This window comes from Narcine bancroftii, chromosome 12 (genome assembly GCF_036971445.1).
Source record: "Narcine bancroftii isolate sNarBan1 chromosome 12, sNarBan1.hap1, whole genome shotgun sequence".
Taxonomy (NCBI): domain Eukaryota; kingdom Metazoa; phylum Chordata; class Chondrichthyes; order Torpediniformes; family Narcinidae; genus Narcine; species Narcine bancroftii.
The window spans coordinates 80549776-80558251 of record NC_091480.1 but is presented as its reverse complement, the minus strand read 5'-3'; positions in this window follow the sequence as shown (position 1 = coordinate 80558251).

Sequence of the window (8476 nt, the reverse complement as noted above, 5' to 3'; positions counted from 1 at the left end):
CTCCTCAGCATTCCCACACAGACATGTCTGTCCTTGACCTCATCCATTGTCAGGGTGAGGCCAAACATAAATGTGAGGAAAAACACATCTATTCCTCCTGGACAGCCTTAAAGCTAACATCACAAACATTACTTTTTTCTAGTTTTAAGTAACCTCCACACCAATGTAGATCCACTGTTTCTATCTCTATCTACTCTTAATTTTCCTCTTGACCTTTCCCACTCCAGTGGTCTTTCCCCTCCTCCTGTCTCTCCACCTCTCCTCCCATCTGTCCTATACCCTATCTCCTCGTGATCCCTCCCAGTTTCTTTCTCCCATCATATACCTGGTATCATCTCCTCCTACTTTGTCTAGAAATCAGTGGTTCTCAACCTTTTTCTTTCCACTCACATACCACTTTAAGTATTCCCTATGCCATAGGTGCTCTGTGATTAGTAAGGGATTGCTTAAGGAGGTAAGTGGGTGGAAAGAAAAAGGTTGAAAACCACTGTTTTAATCGTACCTCATTGACTCGTTATGTGCATGGTTTCATAACTCCAAAGGAAATGGGCCAATGACAATTTTTCTCAAGCAAAATATTTCAGTGACAATTTGGTCTAGAGCAGTGATTCTCAACCTTCCCTTCCCACTCACATCCCACCTTAAGCGATCCTTTTCTGAGCACTGATGGCATAGGGATTACTTAAAGTGGTATGTGAGTGGAAAGAAAAAGGTTGAGAACCACTGGTCTAGAAAGTGGCCCCAACCCGAAATGCTGACTGACCACTTTTGCCCACAGATGCTTTGCGACCTGCTGAGCCCCTTCAGCAGCTCATTGTTTGCTGATGCTTCCTCCTGTCAGATTGTGTTTATTCAGTCATTGCTCACTCTTGATGAAGTTGCCAACCTGGTTTTGTTATGGTTACAAATAAAACATTTGCATATCCATTAAACTATTGGATTCCAAAATACCTTACAGTGTGTTCCACCTAAGAAGTGGGTTCAAAGATCAAAGTTCAAATTTATTGTTAGAAAACATGCCTGATATCACATATAATCAGGGGATTCTTTTTCCATGGGCTAGACTGAATTTCAATTACCGGTAACTGTAAACTGTACTCAAAGAAAGAACTGTAAACAAACTGACTGTGCAAATACAGAAGTATAAATTTAAATAAGTATGAAGTACGAATAAATAATGAGCAAACTACGTCCTTAAATGAGTCTCTGATTGAGTCTGTTGTTCAGGAATCTGATAGTTGAGGGGTAGCAACTATTTCTGAACCTGCAGGTACGAGTCCAGTGGTACCTGCACTTCCTTCTTGAAGGCAGCAGCGAGAACAGAGCATGGTGCAGATCCTTGATAATTGCTGATGCTCTCCGATGGCAAATTTCCTTGTGGATGTTCTTGATGGTGGGCAGGGTTTTATCTGTGATGTTCTGGGATGAGTCAAGTATCTTCTGCAGAGCTTTCCGCTCAGAGGCATTGGTGCCTCCGTACCAATTGTGATGGAGCCGGTTAGCGCACTTTCCACGACACATCTGCAGAAGTTTGCAAAGATTTCTGATGACATGCTGAACCTCTGTGAACTCCTGAAAGAGTTAATATGATGGGTCCAGGATAGGTCCTCTGAGATAGCAGCCTTCCCCCCGCCCCCCCCCCCCCCCAGGAATTTAAAGTTGCTCACCCTCTGATTCCCCAATCAGCTCTAAAGTCTACAAAGCAGCCAATTTGCACTCCTAAACAGCAAAAGATGCATGGCCAACAGAACAATCTGCTTTGTTGATCTGGGTGGAGATATATAAAAAGTACAGTAAGCAGTGCCAGGAGATTTTCAAAAAGGGGAATAAATGAAACACACAACTTGTGCCTAAAGGGCATAGAACTTCCTTAACTCTGCTATTATTTATTTGAGTTAGTCCCTATTCTGGGCAGTCTCCAGCAGTTAGACATGAAACAAGCTCCAAGGGACAAGTTAGACTTGTCCTTTCACATTTGAATGTAAATTGTGCCAAAAGAAACCAACTCGTAGTGGGATACAATGAAGCGAAACTCAAAAGATAACAATAGCTGCCTCTATTATGGGCTGCATGCCATGGACTATCCCTGATAAAAGCAATACTTGAATTGCAGACTCTCCTATATTTACAATGAAAGATAAAATACATTGTGGATTCTGTCCAATCAATATTTTTCAATAGGACATTTAATTGAGGTTTATAAAACTGTAAGAGGTCTCTATAGAACAGTGGTTCTCAACCTTTTTCTTTCCACCACTTGAGGTAATCCCTATGCCTCTGTGATTAGTAAAGGATTGCTTCAGGTGATATGTGAGTGGGAAGGGAAGGTTGAAAATCACTGCTCCAGACCCAATTTTTACTGAAATATTTTACTTGAGAAAAATGGTCATTGGCCCATTTCCTTGGGAGTTATGAAACCGTGCACATACTGAGTCAATGAGGTACAATTAAAACAGTAGTTTTCAAACTTTTTCTTTCCACCCACATCCCACCTTAAGCAATCCCTTACTAATCACAGAACATTGATGGCATAGGGAATATTAAAGTGGTATGTGAGTGGAAAGAAATGGTTGAGAACCACAGTTATAGAATGAACATGAAGGTCAATAACTTGGTTAGATAGAGATGAGGTCATTGGTAACAGGATTAGAGGGAGGTGATGAAATTTGATCAGTTATAAGAAGTAGAGCCTCACTTCCCGAAAGTGTAGTGGAAGCAGAATCCTTCATTGATGTGAGGAGCAGTAACTTACAAGGCCGGGGGATGGGATTAGTTTGTGTAGCCTTGGCCAATATGTTTGGAACGGGCTGAATGATGTTTTAAAAATGTGCCATACGTTTTTATGCTTCCATTGTATTGGAGACAGTGTCTATTGCAGCCTCTATCGTCAAGGACCCTCACTACCCAGGCCATGCCTCTCTTCACTGCTACCATCAGGAAGGAGGTGCAGGAGCCTGAAGGCGAACATCCAGCGGCACAAGGACAGCTTCTTCCCCTCCGCCATCAGATTTCTGAACAGGCAGCCACGACCTCACTTTCTCTTCTTTTTGCACTACTTTATTTATTTTTAAATGTAATCTTAGAGCAATATTTGCACCTGTGATGGTGCTGCAAATCAACGAATTTCGTGACATGTTCATAACAATGATTATTGTTAATACTGTAGTAGTTTATAGAGCAGCAAGATCACAAGCCTCTTGAATAGCAGAAACACCACTCTTGTTGAGATGCACCTTAGTGTGAACAAACACGCTCAAACTATGAAGGCTGTACTACAGGCTTTAATTAGCTTAAAACTTGCACACAAGGTTCAATAGCTCTTCTGGCTCCATGTGCTCTACTCCTACCCAAGGGCCGGCATGAGCCTTTATAATGGGGCCGGTGAATGGCAGGGAGAAGATGGAGCCAGCCTCCCATGTTACCTCCCTGCAGGTATAGTGGGTTGCCCCCTGCAGTAGGCAGGCAGGAATGCAGACAGGTGCAGGCAGTCACAGACAGTGTATCACCACGCTTGTTTTAATTAAAACAAAGACTAAAGCTTTCTTCACAGTTACAGGATGACTGAAAGTGCTTTACATTAACAGGGAGATAACAGAATAATTGTAGTTACATACTGCAGTGTGGAAACAAGAGCACCTAGTGGGTACACAGGATCACCCAGGCAGAAGTGAGATCATTGAATACCAGAGCCTCGCTGGGGAGAATCCCCCTGCTCTTTTCAAAATACTGCCGCGTGATCTTATACTTGAACCAGAGAGGGCTGGCGTTCTGGGTCATAGTGTCTCTTGCTTTCAGGGAGAGGTCAGTTCATCTGTGGGCAAGGCAAATAACAAGAGGGGGCACTTGACAAAGGCAAGGTCGATGTACATGATCTAATGCCCATCATAGCAGTGTGGTTGAAGGTGACATCAGTCCAACACAAGCAGCCAGATTCATAGCAATGACTCACCTCATACTTTCAGGGTTAAAGTACGCCAGCATTTTGATAACATCCCATTTCATCTGGCAGAAGTCTGTAAAAGAGGCAGATCCTATCTAGGATTAAACACATCCCTAAATAATAACTGAAACCATTTGATATGCAAACAATTTAATGAGAGTTGGAATCAAGCTGAACAGCCTGATCCTGTGCAGTAATAAAATGATGTGGAATTTTATGTATCAATAATCTCTGTTTTTTGGAACAGCAGCTTGGGGCCCCATCTCAACCTCCTGCACTTGACACTGAACACATTTGTTTATATCCCCAGACACTGCTGTAAGCTTTTGAGCCTTTTTAAGAGAATGTAATTTTGAGAAATTGTGTGGCTTTGAAACAAAGGCAACGGCAGAAATATTTAGAATGGTGACTTGACCAAATATATACCCCATTCACTGAAAAGGTAAGTTAACTTTAAAGAAATCACAACCTGAGCAGCACTGGGGATGAAGACTGCCTAGGCTGGACACCAGGACGACCAAAAGAAATCACAACCTGAGCAGCACTGGGGATGAAGACTGCCTAGGCTGGACACCAGGACGACCAAAAGTCAGACGAGAAATCGTGGGGAATGGTTATAAAAGGAAATGTTCTTATTGATTTGTATTGTTTATTGTCACGTGTACCAAGATACAATGAAAAGCTTTGTTTTTCATGCTGTCCAGGCAAGTCAACCCATACTTAACTCCAGCCGGTAGTGCAATAAGAAAAACTGCAGGGTGTAGTGTTACAGTAAGTCAGAGAGTGCAGGGTGTAGTGAGACAAAGACACTGTACAGGATGTAAAGAAGCTACAGTTAAACAGTGCAGGGGCATCATCTTTACAAATGGGAGGTCCTTTCAAAAGTTTAATAACAGCTGGAAAGAAACATTGAAACAGAAGATTTGTGTTTTCAAGTTCATGTATCTTCTGCCTGGTGGAAGTGGGGAGCAGGGAGTATGACCAGGGTGGGATGGGTCCTTTAGTATATTGGCAGCTTTCCCAAGGTTTCCAGAGGCACCAAGGGATGTTCATAGAGTTGATGGAATCTTCCTCTTGAAAGATCATTAACCTGATACAGAGGGAGGGGAGAAAGAAACAAAAGGGAGCATCCATGAAGGAGTGCAAGCCAGGAGAGATTGAAACAAGTGTGTGTGTGCATATGAGGCCAATATTGGGCTCCACGTCTCTCAGAATGCGACACACCCTCCAAAATATTTGTGAAATTAATCAGAATAGACAGAATAACATCATTTAGAACATAGAAGAATACGGCACAGGAACAGGCCCTTCAGCCCACCTGTCTGTGCTGAACATGATGTCCAATTTAAAGTAAAACTGCGCTGTTTGCACATATCCCTTTATTCCCTGCATATTCATGTGCCTATCCAGAAGCCCCTTAAACACTACTATTGTATCTGTTTCCACCACTACTCCTGGCAGCCTATTCCAGGCACCCATAATTCTCTGGGTAAAAATCTCACTCTGCATATTCCCTTTAAACATTTGCCCACTAATCCCACATTGTGTGTAAGGAATTTGTACATTCTCCCCAGGATTTCCCCAGGGGCTCCTGTTTCCCACCCACCATTCGAAATGTACTGAAAATGTACTGAGGATGTAGGTTAATTGGGTGTAAATTGGGTGGCATGGACTCCTGGATGAAATGGCTTGTTACCGTGCTGTATTGCTAAATTTAAATTTAAAATTCTGGTAAATCCTGTCTGTACCATTTCCAAAGTTACAGAGTTGTTCTAGTTTTGTCTGAAAACTTTAGGGTCAAATCAAGGTTCAAATTTATTGTCAGAGTCCATACATGACTTCACATACAATCCTGAGATTCTTTTTTTTCCCCTGTGGGCCAGGCAGAATTTCGACTTATCAGTAATGTAAACTGTATTCAAGAAAATGAGACAAACAGTATGCAAAAGAGAGAAATGTAAACAAAGAAATAAACTGACTGTGAAAATACAGAAGAAAATATTCAGTAAAATAAATAATGTGCAAAGAAAGATTCCTTAAATGAGACTCTGATTGAATCTTGTTCAGGAATCTGATGGTGAAGGGGTAGCAACTATTCCTGGTATGAGTCTTGTGGCACCTATACCTCTTTCCTGATGGCAGCAGTGAGAATAGAGCATGTCCTGGATGGCATAGAATCTTGATGATTGCAGCTGCTCTCTGTCGTCAGCGTTCCACGCACATTTTCTCGATGATGGTAAAAGTTTTGTCTGTGATGTAATGGGCTGTGTTCACTACCTTTTGCACAGTTTTCCACTCAGAAATATTGGTACGTCCAATAAAGGTGGTGATGCAGCCAGTCAGCACACTTTCCACTGCACACCTGCAAAAATTTGCCAAGGTTTCCGATGTCATAACCTCTGCAAACTCCTGAGGAAGTAGAGGCACTGACGTGCTTTCTTCACGATGACATTAGTGTGTTGGGACAAGGAAAGGGCCCCTGAGAGAATCACTCCCAGGAATTTAAATTTGCTCACCCCCTCTCCACCTCTGATCCCCCAATGATCACCAGATCGTACACCTCTGGGTTTCCTTTCCAAAATCTACAATCACCCCCTTGGTTTTGGTGACATTGAGTGCTAGGTTGTTGTTGGTGCACTATTCAGACAAGTTTTCAATCTCCCTCCTTCGTGCTGACTCAACACCCCTTTCTAAACTGTGGTATCAGCAAATTTGTAAATGGGGTTGTCGGACTGAGCTCAGTCGTAGGTGTGTAGCAAGTAGAGAAGTGGCCTAAGTACACAGCCCTGTGGTGCTAATGGAGATTGTGCAGGAGATGTTCTTGCCAATCCACACTGACTGGGGTCTGGAGGTGAGGAAATCCAGGATCCTACTACACAGTGGGGTATTGAGGCCTGTGTCTTGGAGTTTGCTGATCATTTTTTGAGGGAATGATGGCGTTGAATGTTGGCTGTGTCAATAAAGAGCATCCAGATGTATGCGTCTTTGCTGATTCATTCCAAAATATTTCCAAAAAGGGGTCTGTGGAACACACAGGACTTAAGCTACAATATGGTAGAGATTGCTCCCTTTCCATGTCAGCGACACTGATGCTGAAGGAATGAAGGCGCTGGTGAGGAGGTGAAATTGGGGTCACACAGTGGAAGTTTCAAGAATATGTCAAGCCAGCGGGTGAGACCACACTGGATTCAGGGAACGGGGTGAGAGAGGAAGAATTTGATGTTGCTGTCCGGCTTTTACAAGGTCTTTTATTTACTGTCTCCCCCCCACTTTACCCAGTTTCCTGAGATCACAAAGGGCAAACAGTGCTTTCCGCAAAAAGGAATTCTGGGAGTGACAGCATGTCGAGGGTTAAATTGCGGCTGTGGAGAAATGCGAGTTTGCTGATTCCCTGTGAATGTTTAACAGAGAAGATCAATTATTAACCATGCTCACTCTCTCACTAACAGTTGCTCTGTCACGTGTAGAAATTTCATACAGCAATTAATTTAATTTTGTCCAGTTGGCAATCTCTTCTGGAAAGGTAGTGGTGGTGAGATCATTGTGGCTATAAAAAAATTCTAACTTGTTTAAAAACAAAATAAAAAGTGTTAAAATAGCACAGACTTCAACAGAAAGAGTAAGAACATAAGAATTATGGAGGAACTCAGTAGGTCCATGGGAGGTAAAGAAAGAAAGACTGGTTTGAGAGTTGGTTCTTTGCTCATTCTCAATCCTGACCTTTCTCTATATCAAACCCTCTCCATAACCCTAATGCCCCAACCTCTCACCAATCAAAGTCTATGATCTTGTTGTGGTATTGGCGTTTTATAATTCTGTGGTCTAGATAAATAAACCACAAAATGGGCTTAAACTCTCCCTATGTAAGTTTGAGTATTTAACTTCAGCGCTGATTGTACCACTATCAGCACCTTCTCTTATCGGATTCCTGCACTGTCAGCCTTTATCTCCACTGATCGTTCTGCTTCACCATCTTTTTTTTACCCTTGCCTGCCCCACCCCTCCTTTGTTTGACACCTTCCCATCACCTGCCGCTTGCTGTCCATTGTCCTTTAACCCTCTCTGGTTCACTGATCCCTGACTGGCCCCTGTCCAACCCCTCCCACTCTCTCCTCATTCTACTGACTTTGATAATCTTGACGAAGGATTCTGGCCTGAAACACCGATAATACAATTTCTCCCACTGATGCTGCTCAACTGTGCATGCTTGCTCCACTGCTCTAACTGACCTACACCCATGACTGTGTGGCGAGGCACACTTCAAATGCCGTTTATAAATTTGCCGATGACACAACAGTCGTCGGCAGAATCACAGATGGCAATGAAGAAGCGAACAGGAGGGAGTTCGATCAGCAAGTTGAGTGGTGTCACAACAACCTTGCACTCAACGTTAGCAAACCTAAGGAGCTGATTGTGGACTTCAGGACTGGGAAATCAGAAGAACACAAACTCGACCTCATCAAGGGGTTAGCAGTGGAGAGGATTAAAAATTCCTCAGTGTCAGCATCTCTGAAGATCTGTGCTGGGGCCTCCATG